At 34.3% G+C, this 19,169-nt stretch overlaps 1 protein-coding gene and 1 long non-coding RNA gene across 2 annotated transcripts in view; one reads left to right on the forward strand and one right to left on the reverse strand.

Moving 5' to 3' along the window:
• Window positions 1-1,863: 1,863 nt before the first annotated feature.
• LOC123874588 lies at window positions 1,864-18,698 on the reverse strand. Its single transcript, XR_006797956.1, has 2 exons — window positions 18,606-18,698; window positions 1,864-2,239 (listed from the first exon to the last, which is right to left on the reverse strand). It is a non-coding gene; the product is annotated as an uncharacterized LOC123874588 (long non-coding RNA).
• Window positions 15,143-19,169, forward strand: part of LOC123874586 (gonadotropin-releasing hormone receptor) — a 71,954-nt gene continuing 67,927 nt past the window's right edge. Inside the window, exon 1 of the mRNA XM_045920067.1 lies at window positions 15,143-15,213. The gene's annotated coding sequence lies outside the window, so the exon portion shown is untranslated. The remainder of the gene's footprint in view (window positions 15,214-19,169) is intronic.

The raw sequence follows: 19,169 nt of genomic DNA on the forward strand, positions 1-19,169 counted from the left end.
TTTCAAAATCCCGTGGGAACTCTCTGATTTTCCGGGATAAAAAGTAGCCTATGTGCTAATCCAGGATATTATCTATCTCCATTCTGAATGTCAGCCAAATCCGTTCAGCCGTTTTTGCGTGATTGAGTAACAAACACCCACACTTTCACATTTATAATATTAAGTAGGATGCTGGATGTCACTGCAAAACAAACGATCTACCTACTCGTAGACCTTTAGCTCTACTTAGAACACCTGTCATCAGTGGGTTTTTAGACTACACATTTTTTGACACCCAGTTTTATGGTTTCATAATAATTTTTTTGTACGCATTACGACGTTATCCGGTAAATTGCTTGCTTAGGGCCAAGTGTAAGAGCGTTTTCACACTATGCGACATCGTGATGGGACGCTGATCGGATCTAATAAAAATAGGTAGCTTACATACCTAATTAAAAGTTACAGTTTTTTAAGACAGGCTTGCGCTTGAAGACTGATGAAACACAATCGGGTCTAGATTGGAGTGCGCTTGCCTAAAAGATACCTATCTATTCACTCTTGCCTTGAACTCAAGTTATACGTGGCAGAAAATAAGGACGTTCGCGTTTGATGGGAGTGATGGTTCCTATGCGATGCGATGATGGATGCGAATGCTTCTACCTTCTTCTTATTCTATGGTAAAACGGTCGAGTTTAACCCATACTAGGGATAGATCAGCGTCCAATACCGATACTAGATTGGACAATGGAATGCTGTACGGGTTAGATTAAGTAAAGCTTTGTAATAAGACATTAAGATTGATGGCTGTCTAAATAGTGCCTAAAACACTACGAAAATTTCGATAATTCAGTTTTATTATCTTAATATAAATTAATATGAATATGTAAATAGAAAAAGTAAGATTTGATAGTGTAATTTTAATACTTACTAATTTTGTAGCTTGTATGATTACGAGGGATGGGATCAATTTCTTTATGAATTTTCCGTTCTTAAAGGAACCCTTAAATACTTCACTGGTTTACAATTCTTTAGTACGTACCTATATAATTTAATAGTGTAATTTATACCTTTAATACCTACTTATAACTATGAAAAGACCAATAACATTTCACACAATGTAAGTAAATAATAATTAGACACAATCGTAAAAAGATACAATTTGTATATTATGTGGTTTAGTTTAGGTATATTACTTACATTATTTTTTAAACGAGTTGACCAACGGTCACAATGCACGCTACTGGAAATAAGCTATTAATAGATATTAAGAGGGGTCTCTCCGTCACTCGCTTCATACAAATGTAGTTCCAATTTCATTTGAATATTAAGCAACCAAAGTCCATGAAATTTTGCAGACATATTCTAGAAACTAATATCTATGTCTATGGTTTTCCAGATTTCTGTTAAAATATTCGGTTTCAAAGTTACGCGGTCTTAAAAATTTACATACAAATTTTTGAGCCCCTGTAATTTTAAAACTACATATTTTTAGAAAAACCTAAAACACCACAGGCACAGATATTAGTTTCTAGAATATGTCTGCAAAATTTCATGGACTTTGGTTGCTTAATATTCAAATGTAATTGGAACTACGATTGTATGAAGCGAGTGACGGAGAGAGCTCTGATAAATTACCTACTGTAATACAATGCGATTAAATTATTAAAAATAAGACCTAATACGTCAACAGCTGTAACTTGAAAAATACAATTAGCAGGAAATAGTTATTTGTTATGCAAGGCTGCAAAGTTGTTACTTGACGCGAGTGCTACGCTCAGGATTCAAAGACACCAGTCGCAAACAATAATTTTGCAGCCAGGCGAAATACAAAAATTTTCATCTAATAATAATTAAAGCAAGGAAAATGCAAGTTTTTTGTGTGAATTAGCATCACATCAATTTTTAATTTTAAAAAACTTGCGGTTCCAATTTCAAACCACTTTTTTATGCTAGCAGATGAAAAAGACTTTTCGATGAAGATTTTGAACGACACAAACTCCTTTCCGAGCTGAAAAATAATTTGCGTTCTTAACGTTTTTTTCCTACATTAATTACAATTAAAATAAAATTATTGGATCAAAATATATTACCAGACAGTGCGTCGCAACATGACGGAATTGCATTCTTATTCTGACAATGCATGACGTGATTTCTAATACTATACTGAAGAAAATATAAAAAAATGACTTTATACTTACTTTGAGGTAAGATTTTATACTGCTTTGTTACCTGTTATCTGCCAAAGCCACCATTACCCAAACTCCATAGTCGCTGATCGTTCCTCCCTGTGTTGGGGACAATACTCAGATACATTTTCAGCTTCTATAAAATAACGAAGGTCTTGCTCTCGCGGGCTCTTTGTATACATTCAGGCCACGTGTATGTATTTAACGTGTAACTTGATCTTTGTATGTCTGAAATGTTTAATATCATATTTTACAAAATGCCAAACAATATGTGTCACATATTATTACCTACCGAATAGAAAATGGTCTGTAGACACAATTCTACACATTTTTAAGCAAAAAATTAATTTATACGGGTGTTTAATATAGTTAGTTAACTATGTTTGAAATATAAAGTAATATAAAATACAATGATACACAAAAACACAGCATGTTTTTATAAATTTTAATGGTACTGAGTTATTATTGCAACACGGACATAAAGTTTAATTATGTTATAAAATTACTATCTCACACCAACAATATTTTGTAAGCTCTTCAAAAGTTTACACCTACATTATCAATTAGTACATTTTTTATTTCCATTTCTGTTCTTTTTTTTCAAGCTAGATTAAGTATACAATTACACAAAGTTACATTTTCTTAGAAAATGAGTATTCATGAGAGTTATTCATGTAGTTAAATGCCTAAGTTTGCGCGAAGTTTATTGCTATACTTAGTTATAGAAAAATCCTATTAGTGGTTCGATTTGTAACACCAATTAGCATATTTAGTCGTAGATACAATTATTATCCCTCAAATGTTACATACCTATTGTTGAAATTATTAATAAGCAATATATTTAATTATTCCTTGAATTACATGTGATATCAACAAAAAATTATTATTATCTTTATTATCTTTTTAGATAAGTGAAATTTGTATAATTTCTTTTGAGAATAAAATTCTTTAACCACATCTTTGTCAATGTATGAAAATGTTTCTTATCTAATAATTTTGAAAATATGTTATAAATTGTAAATTCCGTCGCTATGAAAAATATCTTAGTAAGGCTTTGAGGATACAAATCTTTCTATTACAATATATTCCTATGACTTTGCTTTCAAAGTTTAACATAACTTTTCAATGAAAGACAAAAGTATGTACCCTTAGTACAAGTTTGTAAGACTTGACAAGTTGAAATACTATTAAATCTGAGCAAAATGGGCTAAAAGTTTCTTGTTTTACACTAGTACATTTTTATTCTAGGTATTTTTTTTTAGCTAGCTGTGGGGATCTCAAAATTTGAAACAAGATTATTTGAAAAAGCTACATTATACTCAGACATTGTTGTGTTAAGATACTCGAAATCTATCAATTTCGTCAAGTTGTGGACACTCGTACTAAGGATACAGATTGTATAATACCTAAACTTATTTAGGGGTAGTCACTTTCTTTTTTTCTCATAAAAATATTTTAGCCCACGAATGCTAGTATTATACCTATAGTTTATATAATTTTTACTTTTAAAATAGTTTATTTATATACGTTTATAGGGTTCCGTACCCAGAGGGTAAATACGGAGCCCTATTAATATCACTCCCCTGTCTGTCGGTCTGTCCATCCATCTGTCTATCATCGGGCTGTCTCTCTTGAACCGATTGTGGTGCGGAGGTAGAAAGTTGAAATTTTCACAAAATGGGTATTTCAGGGGGGCTCCTATACATTAAAAAAATGAGCCAAAAAATTTGTTTTTTCATACCCTAGCATGTGGGACATTATTGTTTAGAACTCATTGAGTAGATTACGAATATATTTTTATTCATTTTTATCTTAAAACAAAAAATGGGTGGTGGTCATAGACCATTTTTGTGATACAATCTCAAAAACTAAACAATTTAGGAATATAAAATTTTGGTACCTATATTGTACCTACCATATACTGAAAACAACGATTTATTAAATAGTCTGTGACCTAAACAAACGAACATTTTTTGGGTTTCCTTTCACGGTTTATTGCGATTTTCAGCTCGAAAAAGAAATATTTCATACACCTGAAATTTGATGTTCATAATTATTATGTACGGAACCCTAAAAGAACGAGGCCCGACTCACACTTGACCGGGCGATCAAGTTTTGGTATTACCTTCTTTTAATTTGACTTCGTCTGTGTTGGTGTTAGCTGGCGGGCGTGCTCTGCCTTTTTGGAGTGTGTTTTTTTTTGTTAAAACTGACTGGAAAGCGCTCTAAGGGGGTGTCGTGCGTTGGTCGGCGAGCGCCAGCGCGGACGGGGTCCATACTTGTATAGTCTAACTTGTTACAAATAACTACAAACTTGACATTGGCTAATCTTTGTAAAGCCAGAAGAGAGAGAGAAAAAAGTGTATTCTTTTAATTTATCATTTTGCTAGTCAAACTTCGCGCTCTTTCGCATTGGGAAAAAAGTGAGCATACTTAGGCTATACGCATTTATTTTAGCTTGAAGCCAAAAATATTATAGTATAATTCATGTCAATTTACTTCATTTATTTTGTCGCCTTATTATTTAAGCTACCACTGAATTATAAATTAGTACTTTATTTGTAAGATGAATTGACCAAAAGTTGTTTAAGATTGATTAAATATAGAATTTGTAAATATTAAATAATAAATAAGAAATTATGTAAAAAGTTGTATTTGTGAATTTTAATGTAAATAAATATATAAATGAAAATAATAATATTGAGGTTTCCAGTAAATTATTTTTAAATAAATAGGTTCAAATACTATGAATTGTTTTTAGTTTTATGCGAGTGGTTTACCTATCTGCGGTGCGTAAACAGAAGAAATGAAACTTTTGTGATCATTGTTAATGAAATGAAAGTGTAACTTCGATTATATGAGCTGTAGTATTTTCTAAAACGGCTTTTATTTATATTTAATCCCTAGAAAACTTCGTGCATATAAAACACACTTGCGTCAGAAATCTTATTTTACACTAGAACAAGTGTACCTAAATTAAAAATTTATAACACAAGTGAAGGTTACAGTAACTAGAAAAGAGCTGATAACTTTTAAACAGCTGAACCGATTTTCTTGGATTATAGCTAAGAAAACTCTCGATCAAGCCACCTTTCAAACAAAAAAAAAAATTAAATTAAAATCGGTTCATTAGTTTAGGAGCTACGATGCCACAGACAGATACACAGATACACACGTCAAACTTATAACACCCCTCTTTTTGGGTCGGGGTTTAAGAGGGCTCTCTCCGTCACTCGTTTCATACAATAGTAGTTCCAATTTCATTTGAATATTAAGCAACTAAAGTCCATGAAATTTTGCAGACATATTCTAGAAACTAATATCTATGTCTGTGGTTTTCCAGATTTCTGTTAAAATATTCGGTTTCAAAGTTACGCGGTCTTAAGAATTTTCATACAAATCTTTGAGCCCCTGTAATTTTTAAACTACATATTTTTAGAAAAATCTAAAACACTACAGACACAGATATTAGTTTCTAGAATATGTCTGCAAAATTTCATGGACTTTGGTTGCTTAATACTCAAATGAAATTGGAACTACGATTGTATGAAACGAGTGACGGAGAGAGCCCTGTTAAAAGCTGCTCTTTTATGGCAGTTCATGATCATCGTGATGAACCTATCGCCGGCTCACTGCTCAGCTCAGGTCTTTCAGAATGTCAACTGTTTTGATTGCCAGACTTCACGTAACTTTAAGAACATTATTCAAAACTCAGACATGCAGGTTCCCTCACGATGTTTTCCTTCACCGTTAAAACGAGTGATGTTAGTTGCTCTCTTTACCCGACTACGGCCAAAAGGAAGAGTTATGATTTTAGCAGTCTATGTATGTAAGCAGGTTTGTATTTATGTGTGTTCTACCGTAGCGCCTGAACAACTGAGCCGATTTTGATGAATGAGATGTCAATCGATTCGTTATTATAGTTCGGGTGACATAGGCTACATTTTTACCCGACTGCGGCAAAGCCAAAAGGGAGGTTATGATTTTAGCAGTCTATCTATGTATGTATGTGTGTGTGTATGTTTGTATCCAGATTCTGTGTGTTCCACCATAGCGCCTAAACTACTGGGCCGATTTTGATGAATGAGGTGTCAATCGATTCGTCGTAAAAGACCGGGTGACACAGGCTACATTTTATACGAAAAATTTGACCTAACGGATGTTACGTGAAAAAAGGGGGGTCTCCAAAATTTTTTTTTGCTATTGTACAGCATTTATTAAGACGATCGCAGTCGGGTTTTGGTTTTCAACTTTATCTTGTATAAGAAAAAAACTAACCTGACGGATGTTACATCCAGAAAAGTCTCCAAACAAATGGGGTTTTCAAATATTTTTTAAATAAATATAAGTCATTTCCTAAATCGACCTATAACCACCTACCTATAAAATGAAATTGAAGTTAAATTACCTGTAATACCTGTTCTGTTTTTGCTAGTTGAACGTTCGCACCGCTGTGCTAGGAAGATATTTTTTCAGGTTTTATCAGGATGTAAGTATATAAAAATAGCTTAAGGAAACACGGTAAAAATAATAATAAATTCGATGTAATAAGTTATAATAACTGTTTCTTTCGCTTTTATAACATTAACTTGAGTGATTCGTCAGAGTCTCCTAAACTACTAAAATGAGATTAAGGTTGATCTATTATGTTACTATTTTGTTGGACAGATCACGTCTGTTAGAAATCCGATCCAAAAGCAATGTGATAAGCCACTGTTGTATCTATATAATTAGGACTGACTAGTGAGAGCATAATCGATACCTCTGGGCTCAAAGGTCGTAAAGGACATTTGGTCGAAAATGACTTTTTGACACTGCTTTACTCAGTTTTTAATTCTCTATCGATCTGTATATTCCGTTTTACGAAATTCGTAAAAAAGTGCCTTTACGACCCACATAATTTGGCACGTTAAACAAAGTTTGCCATGAAAATATGGGTGTAAGTAACACTTGATTAGCAGAGTCTCCTCCTTTTGGTAGTAAAGCAAAGTTAAAAAAAAAACTTTTGGGCGTAAAAAAAAAACATATAAACTGTCAATAAAATTGTCTTATACCATCTTAGCTCAAAATTTTGGATGTAAAGGACATCGCTTTTACAAATGATTGTCCTGTACACCCTTACAATTTGAAATAAAAAAATACAGGCGTCCTTTACTACTTGGTTTCATTTTAACTATGCGCTTCACTAAGGGTGTCAATAAACGTAGATGAGAAAAGCTTATGAAAATAGAGAAGGAGAAATCGTACCTGAGAAAAAAATGAAAAGCAATCCATGTATCAGGGGGCAAGTTTGCCAGAGGATGCTATGGCATTTCTGAAGAATGACGAACTTCTCTATTCGAATATTTTTGGAATGTAGACTCTTAGCGTAGAAAAGGTTGGTTAGTCAGCTCCGCTCATAGGACTCCGATAAAGAGAAGAAAAACTAATAATGATTTCAGCCGAAGAAATATTACGTATGAATATTTTATAAAAGATGGTGATGGTCACAAGCAAGTATGCCAGAAATTCTTGATTGATAACTTGGCTATAAATCAAAAATTTAAAAATGGTGTAGGTAAATACAGCACTGGGGTAATTTTTAAACACTGCCTTAGAAAATACTATAAATTCTAAGCACTTCTTCCTAGGTTTCAAAAAAGCTAAAGAAACGAAGATGCTAAAGCAAAAAGAATTTTTTTTTTTCGTTTTTTTGCTTCTCCTGAAAAGTAGCGTTTTGTCCTTTACGACCTTCGAGCCTAGAGGTATCAACGCGTTTAGTATGCAGAACATGCGGCAAACGTCGGGCTTACTGTACTCAAACAAAATTATTTGTTCTATGGTCCAGTACTAAAATGTTAAAATGGAACCCTTATCACGTAACTTCATCCATGTGTTCCTCACAGCTGCTCATTTTAGTAATTGGGTGTGGTCGTAAAAAAATGTATAGTTGCATTCATGACATCGTAACAAACGTTACATACCTGACTCAATGATACATTCATGATCAACATAAAGCTTAGTTCAGAATCATACAATATTGTGATTAGAATATTATATTATTTTTACAATATTATATTATTATTGAGATCGCATAACGATTTCGCGACCCTGGGGTCCCGGTCCTTTAGTAGGCGTATGAGGGGCCAAAGCCAACTCGCAGAGACCCCATTAAACATTATATACACTAGTTTTTTTTTACATTAGGTGATACCGCTAAGAATGGTGACACTTATTTTTTTTGATTTTGATTTTGAGTTCGCAACTTTTCCCGATATTTCTTTTGCCTTTCGGCATTGGTCATTGGTGCCATCTGAAATATAAATTGCACTCTTCGCAATTTTGTGGTCAAAACGACGATAAAAGTTGGACGAACTGAATTAATACAAGAGCTAGATAGAGAGAGAGATTCTATATAATTAATAATTCAAAAATTATTTTTTTAAAGCAAAATTTTAATTTAATATTTTTTAACTTTACCAGCCAATAACAGACCAGCAAACCAGAAACTTTTGATGGACACCAAACACGATAAATATAAATAACTGTATGTACTAAGTATTTCAGGCATAAAGAATCCTACGGTTATCATTAACAGGGCTCTCTCCGTCACTTGCTCCATACAATCGTAGTTCCAATTTCATTTGAATATTAAGCAACCAAAGTCCATGAAATTTTGCAGAAATATTTTAGAAACCAATATGTATCAGTGTCTGTGTCTGGTGTTTTAGATTTTTCTAAAAATATGTAGTTTTAAAATTGCAGGGGCTCAAAGATTTGTATGTGAATTTTTAAGACCGCGTAACTTTGAAACCGAATATATTAACAGAAATCTGGAAAACCACAGACATAGATATTAGTTTCTAGAATATGTCTGTATGTCATGGACTTTGGTTGCTTAATATTTTCAAATGAAATTGGAACTACGTCTGTATGAAGCGAGTGACGGAGAGACCTTTCTTAAGAAATTAAATTAAGTCAATATTGAATTTCTAAAGAAGTGTACTCTCCGCCTTACAATCGGTCATGACCGTAACGTTACACATTTCGTTACATATGTTACAATCATGACAGAAAAAAGCGAACGACATAGCCTCAAATCAAAATATCACTGTACAGCGAATAATTACGGACAGAGAAGTAGTTTCATTGTTTTACGCGATAACAAAGCTTTATTAACCTTTATTTATGAGTTCGAAAGAATGTCCAATACTCACCCTGCAATTCAACATAAGAAAAACAATTTTTGGCGACAATTCTCGCGTCAACACACACTAACAATTTTCCTCCTAACAAACATGGCCGTTTTTATTTTCTGAATGTTGGCGCCTTGTTCAATAGTGTTGCCAATAAATGAAAGGCAAAAGCAACCAAATTATTTATGTAGTATGGCAAAAATAGGCGTTCTAATGTCGTTACATTCAGGACGTTACACACGCACAAAAAATTGGACACATTTTAGAAGTTGAAGAAAATTATGGTTATTGATAAAAGAATGGTAACCTTTTGTAAATACGTTGAAAAAGTAATCAGTACTCGAACCCAACTTACAAATGCAACATTAGGACAAAAGTTTTGTTAAAATGACATGTTTTCGATAATAGTGTAGTAGTTGGACAAACTGTTTTTGTATGGAGCAAAAATTTTGCCAATCGGAAAAAAACTAAAATAAATACAAATTTGTAAGGAAAGCTGAGATTTCATGGTTTTATTTAAACTACAGATAGGTTATATTTAGATCAATATGGAACATATATTCGTAACTAAAACAGCACTGATTCTATGACAAAAATAAAACCAGGACAACAAAAAAAAAACTAATGTACATTTTTTTGCGACCGAACCCAATTACCTACCTAAAAATTACGGAGTTGAAAGAAAGTAATTTAAAATAAGGTTTGCTCAATTTTATTGCAAACTGGAAGGATGTCCGCGGCTTTTCGGTTTTTTGTAATCCCCTACCAACTCGTTGATTTTCCGGGATAAAATGTAGCCTATGTCCTTCCCCGGAATGTATCCCAAGTCTATAGTGCCCACGCACCCGAACTGAACTGCAGTTGAACTGCGCGTCGCGGCAGTGCGCTGGGCGATATTCTCTTCAGCCGCGACGCGCGGCAGTGCCGCGCCACGCGGTACGCGGTAGAGATCATATCTCAAAGCCTTATGTCATCACGGGCAACACGCTCTGTTTTGTGACTTTGGTTTTCAAGCGTTGAGGAAGTTTGGACGAGAAAATATTTTGAAGAAATAAGAATTGCTCTTTTCAAAAAGCAAAATGTTATAATATGTAGAACAATCCATGAACAATGTAAATATTGCATAGTTAACATACATAGAGGGCTGGCTGTGCGCAAAGCTGACTGTTTCTATGCAATAGAACTCTATCCAGTGTAACCCTGTAGCCTGTGGCGGCCACACCTTCGATCATTAAGTTTATTTTATAGACTTAAATAATTTTTAAATAAACAAATAAGGTATTTAAATTTATGTAGTAGCAAATCGCCATAACAATCGGAAAATCAGCATGCAATTCATAAATTATACGTTACGCATGTGTTTGTCTCATTTAAATATTTATATGAGGACGATGGCCGTCGATGGAACAACTTGTGTTTAACTTCAAAATGTTTTACAGACTTTCTTTTCATTCATTTCGTTCATTTTATTTTATTTTCCAGTTTATTTTTATTTACTTACCTCTACATTGACTTTCAATTGTCAAATAATTATTATAATAAGAAAGCCGATAAAAAATATATACCTACCTAAGAATTAAAATAACTTGTAAAACAAGATGTTTACTATAACAAAAATCAGCGTAGTTATATACTTGATTTTAATAAAACATTGTTAATGGCATTCCGATTCAAATTTGGGCAGGTTAACAAATATTACTTAATTGTGTTAGATCATTGAATGGTATCCAGGAATTACTTTGGTGTAGAGCCAGAGACGAAATCAATTAGTTTAATTTGAACAGGGTTAATGGAATTGCATTTCCATTTTGTCAAATTATTTCACTAACTTCACTGAAACAGGCAAACAACAAAGTTAACCGAACGACAAATAGCCGTGCCGGTACGTTAATTGCTTGGTGGCCAGTCTGGCTGATACTTAAGGTTAGTGTAATCGAGAGTTGAAAGAGAAACTGATTTCAGCACTGAAAATATGATAATCCTAAGTAGATAAAGATTTTTAAGCATAATTTGTTAGCCAAAAAGCTCCAATTCCCCGTTAATTTAAGGGTACGGTAAGTGCTACGTTCATTCTAAGAAACCTGTCGACGCACAGTGTGTTCTATGAGTTGATTATATACCTACCACATTATTTCCAAATTGCCTCAACCGGGTATCAAATCTAGGACCACCCTCGTACAGCTCTCACTAATGCACCATAGAGATTTTCATAAGTAAACAATTTTGAAACACGAAATGAACTAAACCTTTATTATAGCACGATCGGATTAAAATTTTATACTTAGCGTATCTACAATGAAGTAGATCAAAAGCAAATATTTAAAGTAGAATTTTGCACGAAGAAAGAACTTTACTCTCATCTTTCAATCCACTTTTGCAGCTTCTGTTTACCAATAGTTCGAAAACTAGTGCCCCCAAAGCTACACGACTGACCGTTTTACGGGATTCACCGAAATAGCAGGTGTTCTTGCAGTTCTATTATCATTTTATTGTTTTAAAAGAGCGAGTTACCGAGCAGTTAATAGAGTAAATAGTATAGTCAGAGTGAGTTCAATTTACAGAAGCTATTCATCCATTTTGGTCCAAAATCTCATCCAATCAAAACATATTGGCCCGCTCATTGTCACTCAGCGCTCGGCAAACCCTTAGGATGCCTTCAAATGCCGCAAAGTGCCGCGCCAAATAAATACATTTAACTTTGATCGATTAACAGACGCGCGGCCGCAGCGCGGGTGTAGCGCTGCAGTCGCAAGTTTTTATTTATATGAATTTACAAAGCAGCGCGACTGCAGCGCGGCTGCAGCGCAGCAGCCACTCTGCCTCCGCGCGGCACGTTGCTGTAAGAGCCTCGATAGCTCAACGGTTGAGGAGCGGACTGAATTTCGTAAGGTCGGCGGTTCAAACCCCACCCGTTGCACTATTGTCGTACCCACTCATAGTACAAGCTATACGCTTAATTGGAGGGGAAATTGGAGTATTAGTCATGATTAGCAGCATAGCTAATATTATTCTTTAAAAAAAAATTTAAGGCGCTCTTGAAAGGTAGGAATGGCTGTAAAGCGCAGTATTGTAAGCGCCTTGTAAGGTCGATGAATACAACATTCATCATGTCGGAAACCTTCGTTAGTGAGTCCGACTCACACTTGACCGGTTTTTTAATTCTTCGTGACTTCGCAGTACCTTAGTATTTACTATGATAACATTTATTCGAAAGCAGTTTCAATTGTTATACACCCCTACGAAAGCATACCTTCGAATCCTCGAAAAATAAATCTTCCAGATTATCTCGCACAATGCTTTTTATTGGTAATGGCTCAGAATAAATTGAATAGATTTCGAGACGTGCGCTTAGTGTTTATTTGAAGTCTTAAAAGCTCGTTCACACAGGCTGCGTAAGCGTTACGTAGCGCGTACCATTGCGTTGTAATGTATGGAACTGTATGAGACATGGCATACCGCTTGCGTGGCGTGAACGTTCACGTAGACGTGATGCGTGCAGTTATGTCTACGGGTTCACGCGCGTCACTACGCTTGTGTCACGTGTACGTGCTGAATACGCACTTGGTGTGAATCGACCATTACGTTGATTCGGAGCGCAGTGCGAATAAGCTCCTCTTATTACTCGTTTCTGTATACCTAATGTTATTTACTAGCTGTTGCACGTGGCCAGGAAATCTGTTTAGATGGGAATTTAATCGTTAACTAAATATGTTTCAATAAGTACTTATCATTTATACTTCACTAGCGACCCGCCCTTCTTCGCACGGTAGCTTATTACAAATTTTCGTAGGGATATCTAATTTTTTTTAATTAAAATATAATATACTCTGTTATTCAAGGATAATGTAGCTTTCTACTGACGAAAGAATTTTCGAAATCGGTTCATTAGTTCCAGAGATTACCCCCTACAAACAAACTTACAAACTTTACCTCTTTATAATATACTAGCGACCCGCCCCGGCTTCGCACGGGTGGACATTTATTTTTTCTATTTTCCGGGATAAAATATAGCCTATACGAAGAATCCCTCTAAGTAATGGTAAAAGAAATTTTGAAATCGGTCCAGTAGTTTTTGAGCCTATTCAATACAAACATACAAAAATACAAAGGTTTCCTCTTTATAATATTAATATAGACGTAACATATAGTTTATATTACTCCTACTATATAGGTACATTTATATGTTATACTAGCTGATGCCCGCGACTTCTTTCGCGTGGATATAGGTTTTTAAAAATCCCGTAGGAACTCTTTAACTTTCCGGGATAAAAAATAGCCTGTATGTAGCCTAACCCAGGGTAGGTACCTAAAATCTATCTACACTCTAAATTTCAGCCAAATCCATCCAGTAGTTTTTGCGTGAAAGGGTAACAAATGTACACACATACACACAAACTTTTGTCTTTATAATATGAGTGTAATAGTGCGGTTAGTGTAATAGTAAAACGTTTAAGTAGGTACTGTGAACGTGCCAGCTTTCGTTAATGGGCCATAATAATTATTATTAAGATATCAGACGTCACGTGCAATATAAGCAAGCTTAGAGGCAAATATGAGCTTAATCTAGATACTTAATTTTTCAATTAAATATTCATTAATCTTCTATTAAAGCTCATCTATGTGCATGTCAAAAAGTGATATTTTTAATCTTGCCAGGTAAAAACTTTTTGTTGAATCCAGTAGGTTGTTGTTTAAAAATACCATCAGTCATACTGTATGCATTTTATCTGGCTACAGCCAGCTTTGTATACGCACACATAGTTTGCGTTTGTTAAGTTTTTTTATACACTATAGTGTTTATGGTGTTCCTTTTGTCATTTTGACTTTAAACAGGTCCATAAGTCCGCGTAATCATCTATTTAATTAAGCTATAAGTACGTGGGAATTTGGAAGTGGCCGAAAAATGAGAAGAGCTTAGGCTATAGTCGGCCATGCTGGTCAAGTGCCAGTTGGCAGACTTCACACACCTTTGAGAATATTATGGAAAAACTATAAAGCGTGCAGGTTTCCTCACGATGTTTTCCTTCAACGTTAAAGCAAGTCATATTAAATCCAAAATCTTAAGCGGGCTGTTAATACTTTAATTATGTCAGTCAGTTTATCCGTTTACTTATAACGGAAACTATACACTACTAGAGGAAGACCGCAACTACGTCCGCGTGGATTTAGAAGATTCAAGATTCAAGATTTTTATTTGCAGTAACATTTTTTTTACAGTGAGATGTTATTAAGTACATATTGGCCAGTAGAAATGTTTCACCTTACATAATCAGGCATGCAAAATTTGTACAAAGTCATTCATACTATTTAAGTTACAAAGTCATTCATATTAGAAATTCATATTTAAACTATTCTTTGAATATTTTATATAATTTGAATTTTAAAGACAACTTTTTATCCCGGAAAATCAAAGAGTTCCCACGGGATTTCGAAAAACCTAAATTCACGCGGACGAAGTCGCGGGCATCAGCTAGTAATAGTACTTGGCATTAGTAGAGTCAGTGACTACAATTAGATACAGCATCTTTCGCATAGGGGATGTCTTTGTGATTCAGTTCCAAAAAACAATATATTTCGGCACTTGGCCCTTGGGTCTCGGCAGTCTATCTCTAGTGACCGTGCGGATACAACGCGTAGAGACAACTGTCCTCAATTACGCTACGACTTATAATAATCATGTACATGCCTAACTACGAGAAGAGTATTTTGAAAATATTCTAAAGTACCAAGTGAATGTCTTACCTTAATATTATGCCGGAAATTATAGACTTATTTGTTGTAACTCTCATCATATTTTTAAAGTTGGAAAATGCAACTTTTGCTTTAAAAATTGAGTTATAAACTTTGGTGTTGATTTTACTGGAAAACATACAGTGAGTACCTCTTTAACTTTTTGTAGTTTTTATTTTTTTAATTAGTAGTATTATATAATAATATATATAGTATATAATATATATAGAATATAGTTTAACATATACAGTATAATGGTACTAAATAAAATTACATTTTTTCAAAATGATGTAACAATTCCTAACCTATGGAGGAGATAGTAGCCAAAATATTATTTTTCTTACGTTACTATATAATTTTTTCTCAGATATTCTAAGTAAGCACAACTAAATATGGCCTGATTAGGCAATTTTAAGTTGGACGTAGACATTAAAAGAGAGATCTACAATTTTTTTTTCTAAGATTTGATTTAGTTTAGAAAGTAGTGTAGTAAAATCGGAGCTAGTGCCTATTAAAAAAAATTATTTAAATCGCATACCTAAATACATAAATCAGCAAAACTTAGCTTAACAAAGTATTTCGAAGCACGACGCGACGGAAGACTTAGAACAGCCATTAATTTTAAGATTAGTCTGGCCATGAAATCCTCAATTTTTTAAATTATTTATTTACAAAAACGACTTCCAAACAATTATGATTATAAAATATACAAATTTCACTCCAGTATGTTAGTCCGTTACAGGTGCACTTATGAAAGAAAATAACCTATCATAGAGGAATGTGCAGTGCTCAGACAAGCCATCAAGCGCTTACGAGCACGAAGAAACCAATATTGTAATCTTTGTAATTGAAAAAAAATGAAAAAAAAAATCTTGAAAAAAATATATATAGTAAGATTTGAATAAAGGGCAAAGTACAATCATTTATTATTACTCGACTCAGAGCTAAATTAATATAATTAAGAGTTGCGTTTGAAACTTGACCCTTAGATTTATATTATAGATAGATAGACCCATTTACTGGCTACTTGAAAATAAGTTAAGTTTAATAAATAAGAAAAGACTACTCGTGGTGTATTTTAATTATTTAAACAGCAGTAACACATTATCATGATGTCAAATGTCCGACCTCAGCCATAGTAATAATCATAAACTGGTTGTGTTTTGAAACTGGCTTTGCTGGATTAATTGTTGTCAGGTTATGGTTGCCGAATAAAAGCCGAAACAAATTAAGCTGATGGATGCGTCTGACAGCCGCTACTTATAGAAGTATCTGGATAATATATTTAGTAACATATTATACAGCGAACGGTGCAAACTCTCGGGCGTAAGTCGCGGATGTCAAGGACTTACTTTATTGAATAAAATAAATAAATAATAATTTTATTCATGAGAATGCAGGTAACATAAAGTTAGAATATCACAGTTTGAGAGCCAGTTCTATCAATAAATTAATGGTATTTGAATGTTTCATATTTCAACTAACAATGCCAAATTAATATTATTTCTTACATGAAATTACAAAATCTTTAAAATTATTCAAGAGTCATTAAATAGAAGTCAATAACTTACTATCAAAAATGAAAAAATAAATAAAAAAATTTAATTAAAATTACATAACATGTCATACAAAGGGCATACCTAATTATTTATTAAAGGGAATTTACGTCCGAGAGATATCTCGCAAGCCGCGTCCCAAACGATTGTGCACACCTGAGTCGCGGCTATAACCGCGGCTTACGGACGCGTCCCATAGTTTGTTTTCGCCTTAATGTATAATGGAAACGGTTTCGCAAAATATATAACTGGGTTAATGAACTTTGTCGTATAAAAAATCCATTAAGTAACTGTTTTTCTACATTGGGATTCTTAGTTAATGGTAGGAATCGTTCCTACCACCAGAGATTTTTAAAGTTAGATTTAAAGGCAGGGACAACAATAAATAAATAGAAAATCTCGTTCAAAAGAATTCTCTTTTGCCCATTTTTGCCTCATTACCGTTGAAAAGTGATATCTAAAAGCGGTATAGCTGAAAGGACCACTGTGGCCGCCGTATTGTGGCGTTATAGCTGTTTTGATATGATCCGATTAGGTAGGGTCAGCAAAAAAAAATGTTTACAAAAGACTTAATCTTGAATGAAAATTATTTAATTTGAAGCTCTTCAACTCCATTGATCGCTGCGTCATTCTTTCCCAAAATAGAATATGAACTTATATAGTATCTAAAATACTATCTACCACTGACTATTATTTAAAAGAAAAATAGGTATTTTATTAGCAGTATTTAAAGTATAACTCAAAATTTTAAAAACCCCCGACACAACAACCTCTATAAAAAAAATTAGAAAAGAGCTGATTACTTTCAAACGGCTGAACCGATTTTCTTGGATTATAGCTAAGAACGCTCTCGATCAAGCCACGTTTCAAACAAAAAAAACTAAATTAAAATCGGTTCATTCGTTTAGGAGCTACGAAGTCACAGACAGATACACAGAAACACACGTCAAACTTATAACACCCCTCTTTTTGGGTTGGGGGTTAAAAACTAAAGTTCTCACCCTAATCTTCTAATACCTACCTTTGCCAGTGTCATCTCGATGCGTTTCATGTGATTTATCTCTCTCTGTGAATCATCCCTGGTTAAATACTCGTGCTTTAGTTTTAAAATAATATTATATAATGTTTTGTACTACTTACTTAAATAACAGATTGAAGCCTCAATAGCTCAACGGTTACAGGAGTGGAGTGAAATCCGAAAAGTCGGCGGTTCCACCCGTTGAACTATTATCGTACCCACTCCTAGCACAAGCTTTACGCTTAGTTGGAGGGGAAAGGGGAATGTTAATCATGATTAAAATGGCTAATGACGTATACTTTTTAAATGACAGTTGACAGATAGATCAAATATAGCGACTTTTTGATACTTTGTGCGTTATATACGTTACACGTTAGAGGAACTGAAAGTTTAATCATAGGGTACTATGCATAACTTGCTCTTATTCGTGAGTCTGCTACGAGCTAATTGCAATGTGCCGATAAATTATCGGTTCGTGGTAATGGTGTACAAATTAGAACCATGAACACTAGTTCATGGTTAGAGAGAGAGCCAGCGCGTGTCAGACCTTGGATATTTTATCAAAGCTGCAAGTTTCTCTGTCCCTAAAACAGGGAGGAAAGATCAGCGACTGAAGTTTGAAGATAACAGGTAATATAGGTGTAAAAACTCTTACGTCAAAGTACAAAGTCAATTTTTTTATATTATCTTAGGAACAGTATTGGAAATTACGTCATGCATTTCCTGGCACTTAGTATCGTGGCAACCCCTTGCCAGACACCCTTAAACTTTAACAATTTATTAAACTTTAAGGAGTCTAGCAGGGGGTCGCCACGATACTAATGTCTGGCAATGCATGACGTGATTTCTAATACTGTCTCGAAATAAATTTAAAAAAAAAAACTGAATTTTAAGTAAGATTTTGTACAAATTTATTACCTGTTATCTTCCAAAGCCACCATGATCCAAACTTCACAGTCACCGAACGTTCCTCCCTGTGTTGGGGACAATACGCAGAGAAACCTTCAGCTTTTATAAAATAACGAAGGTCTGGCACGCGCTGACTCTTAGTCCATAACCTGAAATGATTGAGAGGGCCAGGTACAGTACAAAGTGCGACGGCAATTAACCGTAACGGCAGGTCAAGAGGTCATATGAAATGGCAGTATGGGGAACGTTATACTGCTGAGCGCAATGGTAATCGCGCGATCACAGCGTGTGATGAAAACAATCTACAGTTATCGCACTAATCACACTATCACACTTCACACTTCACACTAATATTATAAAGGCGAAAGTTTGTTTGTATGTGTGTATGTGTGTGTATGTTTTTTACTCCTTCACGCAAAAACTGCTGGACGGATTTGGCTGAAATTCGGAATGGAGATACATAATATCCTAGGTTAGCACATAGTCTACTTTTCATCCCGGAAAATCAAAGAGTTTCCACGGATTTCGAAAAACCTAAATCCACGCGGACGAAGTCGGGGTCGTCAGCTAGTCAGTAATACTTTCGTTTTCTTGTAGTATCTTCTCGACAAACTGA

The sequence above is a fragment of the Maniola jurtina genome, chromosome 18 (assembly GCF_905333055.1).
Source record: "Maniola jurtina chromosome 18, ilManJurt1.1, whole genome shotgun sequence".
Lineage (NCBI taxonomy): Eukaryota > Metazoa > Arthropoda > Insecta > Lepidoptera > Nymphalidae > Maniola > Maniola jurtina.